Source organism: Lepidothrix coronata, unplaced genomic scaffold (genome assembly GCF_001604755.1).
Source record: "Lepidothrix coronata isolate B3197 unplaced genomic scaffold, Lepidothrix_coronata-1.0 Scaffold62, whole genome shotgun sequence".
In the NCBI taxonomy this organism is placed as follows: Eukaryota; Metazoa; Chordata; class Aves; order Passeriformes; family Pipridae; genus Lepidothrix; species Lepidothrix coronata.
In genome coordinates this window covers 41,206-58,053 of record NW_016690242.1, presented here as the reverse complement: position 1 = coordinate 58,053, position 16,848 = coordinate 41,206, and the positions used below count along the sequence as shown (strand labels likewise).

General features: G+C 39.0%; 1 protein-coding gene across 5 annotated transcripts in view; it reads right to left on the bottom strand.

The window, feature by feature from the left end:
• Window positions 1-16,334, bottom strand: part of ADAM22 (ADAM metallopeptidase domain 22) — an 87,996-nt gene extending 71,662 nt beyond the window's left edge. For 2 of the 5 annotated variants that reach the window (XM_017817729.1, XM_017817730.1), the window contains exons 1-2: window positions 4,722-4,768; window positions 2,136-2,202 (exon numbers count right to left, since the gene is read on the bottom strand). The gene's annotated coding sequence lies outside the window, so the exon portion shown is untranslated. Of the gene's footprint in view, window positions 1-2,135; window positions 2,203-3,814; window positions 3,821-4,721; window positions 4,771-16,329 lie in introns of those variants that run through there. The other 3 variants (XM_017817727.1, XM_017817728.1, XM_017817731.1) reach the window with 3 other exon arrangements.
• Window positions 16,335-16,848: the final 514 nt, after the last annotated feature.

The following is a 16,848-nucleotide window of genomic DNA, read 5'->3' as shown; positions in this document are numbered from 1 at the left end:
TAAGTCACTATAACAAAAATGTCTTTTATTTGCAGCACGATTTTCAAAACATTTGATGTAAAACCAGAGCTCAGTTTCTCAAATGCAAAATAGATACTGCTAGGCTTTTCAGAAACTGTTTGATAGACAAACAAAGCTCTCTAATGCACTTACAGGTGGCTTTAAAAAATACTGGTCAGAAAGTATCAGATTTATTTTTAAACAGCTATTGGGTACTGAAATCAGCTTCACTTTGTGTCTGGTATCAAAATGTACTTGGTAGCCTGCACTTTTCCAAAAATCAGTATCTGAACTTTTCTGAAAACGTTCCCATGGTTGGGGCCAACAGGCTCTTTTGACATATTGTCACAGCAGCTGCTTCCCTCTCCTCCGATCCTACACACTTGGGTGCAACAAAACAAGCAAAAAATTTACATCTCCCTTCCTAACATGCTTCCACTGGACTGCTGCCGCAGAACTCCTGGAGCAGTGGAAGACGAGGGGGCAGAAAAGACCCCCTGTATGGGCCATCCACCCCTGCACCCCTGCCCATGGGTATGAAAGGGATGAGGCAGCATGGAGAGGGAAACACACCACTCAAGCAGCAACCTCTCTCCTTTATAGTACAGTCTCATGCCCCTTTCACTCCCAATTCAGCTAATGTCGAGTATCAAGCTCCATGCAGCAATGCTGGTACTCTACTTAAAGCAGATTTGAGAGTGCTAAGCAAGGCAGTGACAGCCATCTCTGAAGGTATACCATGACCCTGCATGGCAGACAACTGAAGAGGAAATAATCTCTGGGACCCTGGAGACTGGGAGCTGTTTGGCCCAGATCATTTTATGACCCTTCCTCCAAAAGGCCTGATCCTCCTATCTCTTCCCTATGTAATTAAACAGTACTTGGATGCAAAGAGCCACTGATTTCAAACATTTCCCTGTTTGATTAAGGCTTGCTCATCAGAAATAGATTTGTCCTAATTCAGTGATGGCAGTTGGATAGATTAACTTAGATAACTTGAACATATACCTTGATGCAGACAAATGGATTGTTTTGTTCTTATTAATATCAGCTATTATCTTTATTTCTGCTTTGACTCATATTCTGAATCTCAGTCAAGACTTTTTGACTGCAGAGCACAGCTGACTGAGAAATTAGTCTTTACAATTTAATGGAACACGTATGTGTTTGCCTCAGTCTGATAATGTATGCAGACTATCATCTCTGATAACAGTAAAAGAGCAGACTTCACATTTGCGAGTGACAGAAGGGGATAAACCAAAGGATATCTTTAGCTATTCATTGGTTAAAGGACTACTTTGCCCACTTCCATTTCCATTTTCACACTGCAGAGGTTAATACATTTGTTTCAGTGTATTTAGGTGATCTCAGATCTAGTAATGCACTCTGGGGGATTTAAAAAAAAAAAATAAAAATTTTACATTTTTAAAACAAACTTTGAGCAAAAGTTTATCTGATATTTACCTCATAGTCAAATTTAAAGAGTTTCCATTATGCACAGCATATAAGACATTTGTGCACATTTTATGTAATCTACAGCAATTTTACAGCTGACATCTACAAAATAAGTCCTAACAAACAGAAGGTCCTCAAGAAAAATCTCCCATGTTACATGCATATAACAAAACACTTCTGTAAAAGTTGTCGGACATTTCACATTGCAACAAATAGGATCTTGTAGTCATCATGCCAACAAACATACAGAGAAAGAAACCCATGACTAGATATTTGGAAATATTATACCATAAATCTTGCTATTTTCAAATTCATAAAGAAGCTCATAACCAACAAACTGGGGCATTAGTACAATGTGGAAAGCTAGATACCAAAACAAAAGGATTTTCTTCAATAGGCATCAAAAGTAAAGTATATTTATTACTAAAATGAACTATCATATACACATTTTTCATGGATACCATTTTGATATTAACATTAATATACTAAATTTGCCAAAGAAGTTTATTGTTTAAAAGCCGGAAGTTAGAAAACATGAAACATGCTTGCCTCAGAAAAGTAGAAAAGTAGATTTTCCCTTGAAAAATCAGATCTCTCTTCTTTCAAAAAACAAGTGAGTTTGCATTAACATCAAAAGCCAAGCAAATTAAAAACGCAAAGTATAAAAAGGAAATTCTTACTTTAACTTCCACTGTCTTCCCACCTTGCTCGATATGCCTCTCAAGATACTCAGAAGACAGCAGGTCACTGCAAGAAAAAGAAAAAAGGAACCATAAGCCTTGCGCGTGTGTTCTTGCACTCCCTCTCAGCAAGCACTGATTGAACATTTACATTTGAAAAGGGCAAAACCTGCAGGATACTTTTCCTAAAATGTTCATAAAAATCACTGAAACAACCATCTCCAATGGAGTTACACAGTGCATGGGATACATTGATTTTTAATACCAGAAGGTGGGACAAGGAAAACTGAGGGGGAGTTTCTTCATGGAAGCTTCAAAACCAGCCACTGATACTGATTTTAATTCAAGAGGTTTTCCTATTTGCTGCTAAAGCTGAACAGTACAGAATTTAGGTGGACTTTAAAAAAAGAAACAAGCAGAAGGATGAAAAACCAGCAGGAGTGACTCCAACTCAATATGAGAGAAAGTGGTAGCTGCGCTGGCAGGCTCCTAAGGACACAATGGCACAATAACAAAATGACCTTGTAACACCAATATGGTGAGCTCAGGTCTATACTTAACAGGTCAGCAAAGCCATCGGCCATGGGAGCTGCAGCCCAGGCAAGCTCACAGTGCAGGTGTGAAGGTTGTGGTGGGGCCACTGGGGCAGGTCCTGTCCTGAGGAATCCCCACCACCGCTCTCCCTGGGAGCCTGCAGCTTTAGCAATGCTAGAGGAAAAGGCTCTGGGCAACAGCAATCACAGCCTTCAAGAACACAAGGATTTGGAACAAACACTGAAGAGAAAAAACAATCAGACCTGGGGCAAACATATATAAATTAAATGCAGGTTGTATTTACTAAGACACTTCAGTGCAAAACCAGTCAAATCCTCTCCCTCATAATTATTTTCTAGGCAAGCAAATTATAGAATCACAGAATCAAGAAGGTTAGAAGGGACCAAATCATCTGCATCATAAATTTCACTAAGTATTTTCAAAGACTGCAAAATTTTACTGAGATTAAATCAGTATAAAGACTTGATATTGTCCCACCTCAGTGGTGATTAAACTGAAAAAGATGAAGAATTGGTACAGAAAACCTGAGAAGAGGCAGGTTGACTGCTGGGCCAAAAGGCAATTAGCAGAGACCCCCTCAGCAGAAGAAGCACAATTGAATATTTCTCCTTTAAACCAGCAAAACACCAGGCTAGAAGTGAACTGACCCGCTGAGGGAGGGCAGGAACAGCAGAGTGGCACCCAGGGCAGCGGCTCATCACCTTTCCAGAGCTTTGCTCTGGCCAAACAGGGAGCAGGACCATGGACTTTGTTGCTCACAGAGACATTGGTGACAGCCGTGAGTGAGCCACAAGCAGGATAAGGTTGGCAGCACGGGTCCTCCCATATCAGCCCTAAAAGCTGCCAGCTTGGTATTCGCATTAATAACCCAGGCACAAATCTCAGGAGGGTTCCAATGAAATATGCTGATAATGTTAAATTGGAAAGCATGAGGAATAAAGAAGAAGAAGAAGATCAAAGAAACTCCCATAGGAAAGACCTGGATGATCTTCAGCACTAGATATTAGAAATAAGATCAAATTCAATTATACAAACAGCAAATTTATGCACTTAAGGGATGGAGGGAATTTCTATCATGTTGTTTTGGAAGGCCTGGTTTATAAGGAAGAGAGACATGACCGCACTTGTTTCTGGCAAAATGATTTGCCAGATCAATAGGGTGTCTTCCTGAAAAACACAACTGTCATCCCAGAATACATCAAAGAAGATGTATTTCCAGTCAAACTGAGGTAAGATTAATACCACTGCCCAAAGGAAAACTCTTTCCAAATACTGCAGACAGGTACTGGACAGCTTTGTTTACAAAGTTCCATTACCTGGCAGCACAGAGGCTCCTGAAGACTAGCAAAAAATTGAGTTGTGAGGGAATGTGAATGCACCAGAGTCTATACATCAAAATATAAAGGCAGATAATTAGGCTATAGAAGATGCTGGCAGAACCTCAAATGTACGAAGACTGTCAATGGAAGCTGATGTTAAGGGGGGGGAAAAAAAAAAACAAAAACAAAAACCAAAACCACTTTGTACCTAAGTGTAAGCAACAGCAGCAACAAAAAGAGGGATGCTAACAAATTTCTGAATGGTAGCATCCATGGGACAACTGTCCATGCAGGTGGGGTTCTCTCAGTCACAGTGAATTCACAGCTGGTTGCTGCTGAAAGCAGAAGGTCTCAGTGCCCCCTCAGGAGCAAGCACTGAACCTACCTTGTGTCAGCACAAGCACTCATCAAAACACTCCTGGTGTCAGAACTAACACTCATCAAAATACTCTTCCTGTCAGCCCTGGCATAAGTCAAGGTACACTTGGGAGGGTTCAACAAACCCATGTTTTTGCTGCATTAGGTAACTGAAGTCCTTTGAGAAGAGGTACGATAAACTCCAGAGCTGACAGAAGAGAGGGAATGTACCTGAGCAGCTGCCAATAAGGGTGGAAGAAAGAGTGAGTGAGTCCTTCAGCCACTGTGGAAACTGTGATCAGCTGCCCCACATTTGCCCTCTAGGACCCCCTTAATTCTGATCAGGCCCATATACCTATAGCTATGTTGATGCTTCACACAGCCGCCTGCAGGTGACCCATTATTGAGGAGCACCTAAAAGAGATGCTGTTGAGTTACTCATTACAATACTCTAAACCCTCTTAGAAGTGAATATTAAATATTTAGGATACTCATTCTCTGGGGGAAGCTCAAAGACTTCTATAAGGTCTTGTATACCTTTTCCAGATTTAGAAATTTAGATAGACGTTCTCTTAAAATGTATTTAGTTCAGCTTGCCGAAGTCAGATACACAGTTTCCCAGCATTCACTACACTTTCTTTCAGCAGAAGTTTATGCTTCCACGGACTTACTAAAGCCTCCTTTATAGCTTAGGGCTTTACTTTTACTCTTCACTATTTCTAGGGGGTTCAGTTAAACTAAGGCTGTCATTCTTATCTGATGGCCACAAAGGGTTTTGTGCCAAGGAAGATGCAAGAGATTATAAAATGTAAGATATTAAAGTAAGTATACAGTACAAAAGTCAGGGCTCAAACAGCATGGCTTAACTCAGAAAGACTTTTATAGCTGTATTTGTAAGGATGATAAGGAGAAGCACAGGGTCTGCTCCTGTGAGTCTGACAAAATTACTGCTTTTTAAAGGATACTACTGTTAATGTTTTTATGTTCTTGAAGATCATATGTCATCTTCTCAAAGATCTGGATATTGTGTCTGCAATGAGAAAACAAAGAGATTTGATCATTCTCTGCCTTGTACAACACAAGCACTAGGAGGTAACAGAAAAGATCGGTAAACTCAGAACTAATAAAAAGGAACCTTTTCTGGCACAGCCACTAGTTACAATGTGCCAGTTCAAGACACTTTTAAAGCCTATCCTAAGTAACATGGCAGTATATGTCCGAGAATATTTTACAACCTCTTGCCACAGGAAGGTATGGATACTAGAGGTCTGTATTGGTCCAAGTCGGGAATGGACAAGTTAGTGGACATAAGTGGGAGCTGCCAAATGCACAGAAATTGCACCTGACTCAAAGTCTTGGAGTCCTGGAAAAGGACACCGGGGAAGCCTCATACAAGCTTCTTCTGCTCTTCCACTTCTCCCTCAGCATCTGCCCAGGGCTACTGCGACAGGGCAGTTGGCCAAGCACCCCTTTGACCTGGCCTGGGCTGCTCTGCCTGCACCCTGAAGGGCTGTGTTTCTCTTATGGCTTATACAGGGTCCCCTGGGATCCAGCTCCAGAGTTGCTGGTGGTCAGTCAGCTGCTCTTCTCCCACCCATCACCCTTGTGATGAACATACCCAGGTTGTTCAAGCTGTGTTTATTTACAAAGTAGGCCAAGAAAAGGATTCCTAAACAGGTCCATCCATTTTTTCCTCCTTCTTTGTCCTTACATTTTTGGGACAAAAGGGTGAAAACGGCTGGGGAACCACTGGCACTCCCCCACCTCTTAAGGATTCTTGCAAATGCCTTGATTCCCAAAATGAGCCTGCCTGGAAGGGAAACACCATGGGGTCACCTGCCTGCATAGCTCCTGGGGACCAAATTAAGAGCTTACAAACAGACAATGGGTCTGAATTAAAGACACTTTTAAGTAACATGGCAGGATATGTCCGAGAATATTCTGTCAGTATAAAAACCACAAATGAAGCCATGTTATGCTTTATTATTATGACTCACTGCACTGAAAATATCATAAGAAAACACAACACTCTTGCAGATCCAATAATGCAATCAGTGCTATTACAAACTAATCTACAACCTAACAGTTATAAATGATCTTAAAAACTCAGGCCAAAAGATATGCTTCTCTCATGAGATCACCTCATAGGTGGAGTCATGTTTTGTCTTCAGTACCAGTGAGGCACATAAGTGCATAATTTTAATAGAAGTCATTGCTTTAAAACAAACAAAAAGCTAGATTAATACTTGTGAAACATTATTACAATTATTTAAGGTAAAACAGAGCAATCAGCATTAAAATAACATGCATTTCAACATAAATAAATAAACACTTCCCTATGGTAGAGATAAAATAGGAGCAATTTAGCTTGCCTGCCAATCTATCCTAAAAGCCATCTTTGTCAGCTTAAATAGTAGGTTTTGTATCAATTATAAATAAAATCCATGAAAAAAGATCAGACTGTGAAAAAAAATCTAAGAAACACCAGGGATAGAGAAAATTACAGAGAATAAAACATCAACACTATGAAAGACAATAGTGTAGAATGAGATTTTCAGAAACATTTGCTGAGGCATTGACATAAAATCTTTGAAAAGGCACAGCAAAAACCTGCATATGTTAAGACTTAAAACAACAAAAAAAAAACATTTCACGGTAAAAAAGCACATGTGATCTGTTGTTTTTACAAGGAAAAAAAATGTTACACTAGTAATGGCAATTCTGGTTTCAGAGGTCTGTTATTTTTTAAATGTACACAAATTTAGTAATGTAGGTTTTTTTCAGCAGCATCATTTCTTTGAGCATTATCTTAAGTCCATATGAGACAACTCATGAGTCCATATGAGACAACTCATGAGTCCATTCAATACAGACTCAATAGCATTGAGACTGTATTGTTCTATTGAGACTCAACAGAACAAAAAATGAGCAAGCTCCTCTCTGCTCTTCCAATGCTCCCAAACAGTCACAACAGTACACAAGAGGTAGAGGCTGCGGGCAATTTTTTTTACAGAACAGGGCCCCAACTAAGGAAATAACCCTTATCCAAGATGATGCATATATTTGCACTTGAATTGTGCCTTGAATTAACTGCAGCATTTGCATATGAGGTTTACCAAAATGAAGCTGGGAGTGAGAACCCAGGAAAACAGATCGGCTTTGGAAATAGATGGGTTCCCCAGCAGAAAGAGGCTGCTCCAGGAAGAAAAAGAGGTTAAAAAAATGTACTGGCAAGAGAAAAGAGGACAGAACAGGTCAAGTGTTTAAAGAAACAGAAAGAAAAAAATAGGAGATTACAAAGCACTTCTACTCAAAAGAAGAAAAAAACCAGCCACTTAAGATTTTTGAAAAAGGAAGGGGTTTGCATATGAAATATGAAATGGATAAAAAACTGGAAATTATCCCTTGAAATTTAATAGAAACGTTCACTTTTAAATACAGAAGGAAAATTCCTGCTTCTGAACAAATATTAACTTTCTAGATTTAAGAGACTGAAAAGACTAAGAGCTACAGAAGAAAAGAAGCAGAAATGATAGGGAACTCTTTAGAGGCCACAGGAAGAATTACAAAATCAAGAAAGGTAGAAATAGAGGGAGCTCATAATCACAGTACTAAAATGCACCTTTGTCAACATCAGTGTTATAAATGAGAGAAATGACTGGCTTCATGATATCTGATATCATTGCTGTGTCTCCTTGAACACCATAAGAATTCTTTATCATTTCTCCTGTTTGTTCACCCTGATTTCTGTCTCCACAACTCTCCATTATGTACACCTGAAATTTCAGATTAATATAGTGATTTCAGATTAAATATGGTGCCAGACAAGGACATCAAATGAGAGATCTAAGGTAAGATGCATTACTGAAAAGGAAGAGAGGGTTTTAGTTGAAGTCAGCAGAAATGTCTGAATGGGTGGAAAGCCAGCAGGAAATTATCAGCAGACATATGGAGACATTCAAGAGAAAACGGTTTCAGGGAAATGATAGAGACACTGATAAGAGATTGATGCCGTATCAACTGCACAACTAATGCTAACCCATGTTGCAGAGCAAGCTGTGAGAAGGAAGCCTCCTGCAACATCATTTTTGAAAGGGCTGCAGTAAAAGGAATGGGCACTGTTTGAATGATGAAACTTCCCATAAAATGAAATATTTTCCCCCGATGGCGTACACCCTATACCAAGTATTAACAGGACTAATAGATATGGAAGGAGTGGCTGTGGGAGGTAATTTTTAGAACAGCCCATCTTTTACAGCAGGAAAGAGAAGGCAGCTTGATTATCATGAATAAAGAACCAAGAAAGTGGAAGACCAGATGAGAGGGAACAGAACTGATGTTTGTATCTGCCAGTCAGTAAGAGTATAATGCAATTTGTATTACCTTGCATTACACTATGGTCCTAAAACATTTTCGGTATCAGCCATGAGCTAACTACAGCAAGATAAACTTTAAAAAGCCCCTTAGCTGGTAGATTTCTGTATCTGACTACCTAGGACATTTTAATTCTCCTTTATCCTCATGCCTCCCCGGAAACCTTCTCTCTGCTCACATATGATCTTTCTTTGCCTTTAGGAGGGATTATCTATCTCCATACTCCATGAACCAATCTGCTTTAATAGCCACAGCTCTAAAACTTTCATCTCCACCTTCCCATCAAAAGAATTGCTGAATTTCTTTTTATGTGGATGGTTAATTTAATTAATGACTGTATCTGTTAAATTAGCCAAATGGACTAATCAATCAGAATTAGATAGCTTCTCGTAGACACAGCAACAGTTTTCACAGTGCCTACTCAGAGGAATTAAAAAACAACTGAGAAAAACAGAGCCGGTTTTTGTCTGCACAAATTGACATTTCACCCCTTTTTAAAATATTCTTACTGTGCTTTTCTGTTTTTATTGCTGCTAATATGAAGGGGAGAAAGGAGAATGTAATCTCTTAATATTTCTACTCCCATCAACTATTTAAGACCTTCTTCAAAAAGAAATTAGGGACTTAAGAAGGGGTTAAATCCTCAAGGGATTATACACAAATGCTGAGTCGTACCCAATCTCTGTCCTTTCCTGGAGCTTAATTTCACATTTCAGTAATAAACAATGATGCACAACTTGAATCTCTGTTGATGTTTCTTCCAAATACTAACGTTTGCTCATTTGTTTCCTCTTCAGTACTTCTGTCTCAGATCCCTAATGCCATCTGACTTGAAAATGCACTTAGTCCCTTCATCCCTTAATAGCTAATTTGCCTGTAGGACACAACAGTAACTGCCCTGCATCCTACTGCAGACAGGAAACCACAGAGCAACTCTGCAGCCCTGCACAGGGCCTCCACCTCTGCCATCAGAGAAGGAGTCTCACAGCTCCGGCTTACGAACAGTATGTGTTTCATTTACTGGACTGGCTTCATTTCTTGATGAGAACAGGTTTAAGCAGGTTGAAGACATTCTTTCTTAGTTTCTCCAAATCTCTATTACACATGGTTCCTATTACTAGCATAAAATTGGATAGAGTACACAACAAAAGCTGCAAGCAAAACCTGTAAAGCAACAGCTTCTTCTGCTTCTTTTCTTCTGTAGTTTCAAGGCTCAGGCTGGTGCAACCATATCCTAATGCTGGACGTGCCTTGTGCACATGAACAGCACCTGAAGTACATCCAGTGGGCGTTCTGCGGTGACACTTTCCACCAACAGTTACTACACTATTGACTTTCTGGCCCATCCTTTACAATCTTTGCAATTCAGTTTGAACTCCTCTGTCTAAATGACAATATGAGCAACTTTATCATGATGAACAGAAACACCTTGTATTTTCCAGGGAAGAAAAAAAATAGAAGTTTATATTTAATTTCTGCAGCTAGGAAGAGACATACCATTTACTCATATCACCACAAGTTTCTTTTCACTATATTTTAAGGAAATATAGCTCCCTACCCCAACAAACTAAGAGCAAAACATAGCTAAAGCATCTCTGAAATAATAATTTTGGGTTCTATTTGTTTATTGCAACTTTATTATAAATAATAATTTGATTATATTTCTTGTATCAATATTAATATTTCCTAATAAAAACAGTGAAATTGGTAAGTAGCATCTGATATGATATATAATGAAAACTGTTTTATTTTTTAAATAAGGCATTTAAAAACATTTTGTGGCGCAAGCACTGCAAAGGGCACAAATTCAATACAGCAGTTAATTCATGCTGCTAGTGATGTAGGGAAAGTGATTACAGTCTTCTGTTTCAGACAACAGGGAGATTAAATCTACTGCCCTAACAAGGAAGCTGCACACACAGAGTCACAGATTTTTCCCAATATCCATGGGAAGACACTGCTACTCAAGATGCCATAGTGCTAAACTAGAGACTTTAACAAGAAGAAAGAGCAGACAGCAGCTGTTTGCAAGATTTTTATCAGGCAGAAAGGTGAAGTGGGATTTTTCTTGCTCTCAACTTCTGCTTTCACAGGCAGAGTTGAAAGCAGTCTGGGCAAGGTTCACTTTCCTCTTTACCCAGTTTTCCATACAGTACTGATGGCAATGCAAGTGCCAATAAAACCTCACTCTGTTTTTGCTGATGAATAATTTACACCTATGTTTCTTCGAGCAATTACTTTTTTTCTTATAGAAATTTCAAAAGGAGTCCTATTAAAATGAGGAGATATTTTCATACCATGTTTATACTGTTACTACAAAGCAGTTTCCTCAAAGCCATTCTGTTCATACACTTGTTCCTTTAAAGATAGGATAATCATAGTTAATTTTAGTATTTGAGAAGATCATAAATTAATAAAAAAGGGAAGAGAAATGCACACGAGAAGCACAGGTTACATATTTTCCTGCACAAATGCACTACTGTGGTCTAATTTTTAATATGCTTCTTCATACACTCAAACTGTTTTATACTACATGGAAAATCACTCCCCAAGTAAACTCACTTGTGATTCAACCACATTTCAACCCAACTCTCTGTGTATCATCCACAAACGCTATATTAAAAGAGAAAAACAGAAAAATTAAATGCTTAAATGTTATATATGGCCCTGATATTACTTTGTGCTCTTAAACAAAAGCATATATTTTGCACAGGACACCTGCATCATTTAGTGAATGGACTTTACTATATTTTTTATTTGGTAGCTTCCTTCATGATTTGCCCTCAAATTTTAGTTACTGTATACATACTTCTTGCCCTGAAGCAAATATACAAATTATTTCTGCTCTTATGCACATTTCCATGATGCTCTCTCAAAGTACTCGCAAAACACAAACACAAAACACAAATACTGACTACATACTGTCCCCAAAAGAGTTCATATTAGCAGTTCCCCATCAAACTATCTATTTGTTTTGGGTACCCAGTTTAAAACTTCACAGAGCCACATAGTTTAGAAATACAGTGCCTTTTTCATTTTAAAACATTTCAGATGTGTCCTGCCCTGTGTTGCAGCTTGGACAACTCAGGAGCTCTTGGAGCTCTTCAGAGTTGATCCCAAGAATCCTCCTCATGGAGTGCCTGAAGAACAAGAAACTGTCACTAGAGTAAATGGTGAAGGCTTCACTTTGGGGGATGTTTGTCCGGAACCATGAAGGAAATCCCTGTCAAAGTGATCAGGCATCACCACTTGCTTTGCACAGACGCACCTTCCAACCCAGTAACAGGTAAACTGGGACTGTCGAGCAAACTGCCTCATTGCCAGCACAGCCTTGCCTCACTCCCAGATTACAGGCAACAAACAGCATATAATTACAGAAAGAAAATAAAAAATCTTAAGCTGCATAAAATAGGAATACAAATTATGCTCTGCTTCAGCTTCATCACCTCCTTCCAAACTCTCCATTGTCGTACCTACCTTCCTCTCTCTTTATTCCCCAGCTCACCACCCTCCCTTCTTGCCAACCAACATTTCCATGCCACTGCTTCCCACTTCTGCATGATGCCAAGGAAGACTAGCAAAGGAAGTCAAGAGATATACAGTTATGCACTAACACTGAACACATCCATCCTAAAATGTGCATTCTTAATGACAGCAAAGCTTTCCCCTGCTGTGCTGTCATTTCTTTTATAAGCACTTAACAAACACCCCCTTATGCTCATGGTTACCTACTGTTAGAACTTTGCATTTTATCCTCAAATTTGAAAGGTTGCTCATGCCCCAAGAACATTTTATGTAGTCATCTCCAAGAATAGTAATTTCTTCTGATCTATGTTATTTCCTGTAAGAACAGAGTATTTGTATCTATGGATTGAAAAATTATGGAGAAGTTTGTTTTTGTTGTTCATCTAATGAACGCATCAATTGTTCAAGTACCTGGGATGTGTCAGAAAAAAAGATCAGAAAAAATGGTTACCCCTACTTTTATCTTTGTTCTCAATAGATGTGAACTTCAGAAAAGGGTATACCTGAAAATAGTTTCAATTCAAAACACAGCACACCTTAAATCTAGGAACTAATTAGTTGCTAGAAACTACTCTGATGAAGACAATATGCTAGAATTTCAAGAAGATAGAAATGGGCTTGAAACTCAGAGACATTGAAAAAGCCTGTTATTGGTAGAGAGGCTAAGGAATAATGAGTCATGAAAAAACATCTACAATGAGAGGCAAATTAAAGAGCAAGAAACTGCTGTAGCACCTTAATATCTCTGTTTTGATAAAGAGCACAGAACATTGTGTCGATCAGAAGTCAAAGGTCTCACACTTCATCTGGGGTTGGGCCAGGATTTTAGTCTGAAACTACGCAAATAAATCCAGTGGCACAGTTAAGGGAGACAAGGAAAGGAGTCTCTTGAAGAAACAGTCTGCACTACTGAGAAAATATCTCAAAATATCCACACATAACAAATGACACAAAGGTTTGTGAAATAAAATTCATGGCTCATTGTATAAATAAATGAAGAGTGGGAAGACACTGAATTCTCAGGAGCCAGATTCTGAGACAACACTAATCACTTAACCACAGTCCAATGAATTATCACAGCTCCCTCAAACTTACAATAATCAGTCTTCATTTAGCATATATAACTACAAGAGTACAGCTAGCTTCAGAGAGACAAAAAAATCCATTTCTTAATGCTGTTCCAAGTCAAATTTTCTGGCTTGCCAGATGGCTTTGGCATTACTGATGACCCCAGCAGGTTCCTTTGCCTCCCTGTGTGTTACCTACCAGTAAATCATCCTCTCTAAACTCAAAAGGCTCTTCAATTTGGAGAAGAGAGGATGGGGTGAGGATGTGGGAATATGATAGAGGTTTACAATGTCATGTAGACCATAGAGAGAATTAATACAAAGCTGTTATTCACCTAATTCTGCATTAGTAAAATAGGGAAGTACTTGAAGAAATTAGAAGACAAATTTAAAACAGATCAAAGAAAGCACTGTCACACAACAAGTTGTGAATCTCTGCAACATGTTGCCACAGGAGGCTGCACAGGCAGACAGCATCAGAAGGTATCACAGAAAATGACTGGAAGCCATGAATGATGGGTTCATAAACAGGTACTCAAAGGCACACATAGGGATGTGTCTTCTGGCATCTCTAATCAAACAGTCACGCATGTTATGGAGGGGTGATTGGAATAGACACTGAAAGTGCCCCAACTCTGTGCTCTTTCACTGCCAGGGCCAGAACAGATGGACCATTGGTATGACACAGCTTCATTTCTTGTGTTTTTAATCACTGTCACTGCCCCTTAGGGTAAAATGAATACAGTAATCTGATATTTTAAAATTACCTTTCTATCCAAAGTCATTTTCTGAAACTGAGAGTTCTTATAGAATTTGCACTTATAGAATTCAAATTATTTTTTCACATATTAGCACAGGATTGTTTTTAAATATATGGTTCATATTCACCTCATGTAACCTACAATAGGTGTATGGAGCAACACTGACCAGCAGCACCTGGCTAGCTGCATCCATTGCAGAGACTGCTCCACATCTGTAACTGGAGATCCATTTCTGAAAATGCAGCTATGATAGTTTTCCATCTGCTGTTGCATGGATAGGACTATGATTCAATTCATACTGACTATCCTACAGCAAAACTCCTGGAGGTTCAAATATCTCCCTCTTTTCTTATCATAGGTCTCACATCCTTCCGGTAGGATGAATATGATTATATGACTAGATTTATTCCTCTGTATGCAAAACTCCCTATCTTCACACTCCTCCAAGACAAAACTCTATATTAAGGCCAATTACACTGGTGGGTGACATAACTATAGGTGTTTTTTAAGCAGTAAAAAAGAGAACACAATGAAATCCTTGGCATTACTAATGGCATTCACATATCCACCTGAATTGGTGTATTGATTGTTAAAAGAAGTTATAAACAAAATTCTGAGGTTTGCAGCTGGTTGACTCAGGTAGCATTGGTAGAAGTTCTCATTTGACTGATGTTCTGCTGCTACCATCCATTTTTTCTATACACACACTTATATATCCTATATATACACACACAGAGGTCTTCTATAAGCTATATATCCAATTTTTATAGGGTATATTTTACATCTCTAGTAGGCATCTGTCAGCAACACACTATGCATGATACATCCAATTTGCTTATTTGTTTTCTCTTGCTCCTTCACCTTTTTCTATCCCTTTATTCTCATCTTTCATGCCATCCTCTCTTAAATCAGGACCTTGCATGCCCTGTTTGCAGAATTGTCTGCTTGGAGAATTCTAGATCAAAATTGTTATGATTAGAAAATAGCAGAAAGCTCTCTTTCTTGACTTAAAACACAAATCAAATTGTTTTATCCTGTATGCCTACTAATGTGTCTAATGTGACAAGACTTTCAGAATTTGACATATTTTATTCAGTCATGCTCAAAAATAAGCCACCTGCAACTCTTCTTGCTGCCACCTAAGCAATGGTTTAAATTTCAGAAGATATATATCCCACAATGGAAAAATTGGCAGGGTTAAAGCAGATCCAAGTATACTGAATTCTTCCCATAGAGTCTTAAATCTTAATCACCATCTCCTTACATTTCCAGAACACTTGCCACAACAGCTTCTCTGAAGCAGGTTTATGGTGCCAGCAAAGACTCAAAATTTTGTATTGGTGATAATGCAAATCCTTACGACTATTATGTCTTTTCCTGTAGCCTCTCATCTTTCAGCCATGATGTGCCTGCAGACAGAAACATTATATACTCATTTATAAAATGAGAATAGATTTCTAAGAAATATCTTATTTATTATCTATTAATATTTTCTATTTTTATCCTGATGTATTCTCTTTAGGATGAAAAGGGATCTTCGGATTTGACTGTGTCAGCTCCAGTTACTATGTTTCAAAGAACTAACCTCTTCATTCGGAAGTTACTTACCTGCTCTTCTTTTTTCTTCCAGGATGTTTTCTGTAGGTCAGGCTGAGTACCTAGCATCTCAGATCTGCAGGACTCAAAGAATGGCATTCTTTGCAAATGCGGCAACTCTCTGGCATTGAGCAGTTACATTTCGAACGCAGTGCAGCAAAACACTACAGTCGTGTTGCAAAGTGCATCTTGCAGGAGGAGATGCAAGTATGCAATCAATTCCAGCAGAGGCAGAAGTGAGCAGGAATATATTCTGCCATTCTAGCATATGCCTTGTTTTCCTTCAAAGGGCCTCAAATTAATGTCTTTCTGAACAGCTGAATATAACCAAGATGAAGACCTAAGTCTGTTTAGATGAAGTTAATTTTCATGAAGCAACTGCATAGTCTGATGCTTGCCCATAAAAAAATAATGTCCAAAGGTGCAGAACAGCTGCAGACTCTTTTAAATGCTATATAGTAGTGTGGTAGAAAGCCTTGAAAGAACAAAAGAACTGCCCTAAAGAGCACACAGTATAACATCTTCCCCCTCAGAGACTTTGACTCAGTCACTACTTTCACAGAGCACTTCATCATAATATAACTTCTGATAATTAGAAGTGCCACTGTTCCTCAGCAAAGGGATGGGGAATAAAGACCACAGTGTCACTTCTGAATGCCACTGTCCCTCTTGCAGTCCTGTCCTTTTGCCCATCAGAACTGAGACATGAAACACAGCTGGCTAATGGGATCTGTGGCTGGGAGCACACCCAGCATCTGTAGAGCCGTCCCATCAGCCAGGGACACAGTCACATGCAGATGGCTCCAGGTATGATCTGCATCTGAATGTAGAGCTGCCTCTAATTAAAATTTTAATTCAGTGAATGATGAATCTGAATTTGACCAAGCACTTCTACAGGAAACCTACTTTCAAATCTCCTGTCATCTTTGCTTGGCATCTCAGTGATGTGCTTACACTGTTCTAACAAAAGAACTGCTCCAGCTCCCTACTTGTCCTCATCCTGAGCTAACCTGGTATCCTAAAGGAACCTCTGCAGCAGAGCAAAGATATAGAAGGACTTTTTTAAAGAGACAGGGAAACCATCCTCCCCCTTCTTCACTCTGCTAAGCCACAGGGAAACAGAACGCTCCACTGGGAGGCTGGTCCCTATGGGATACCC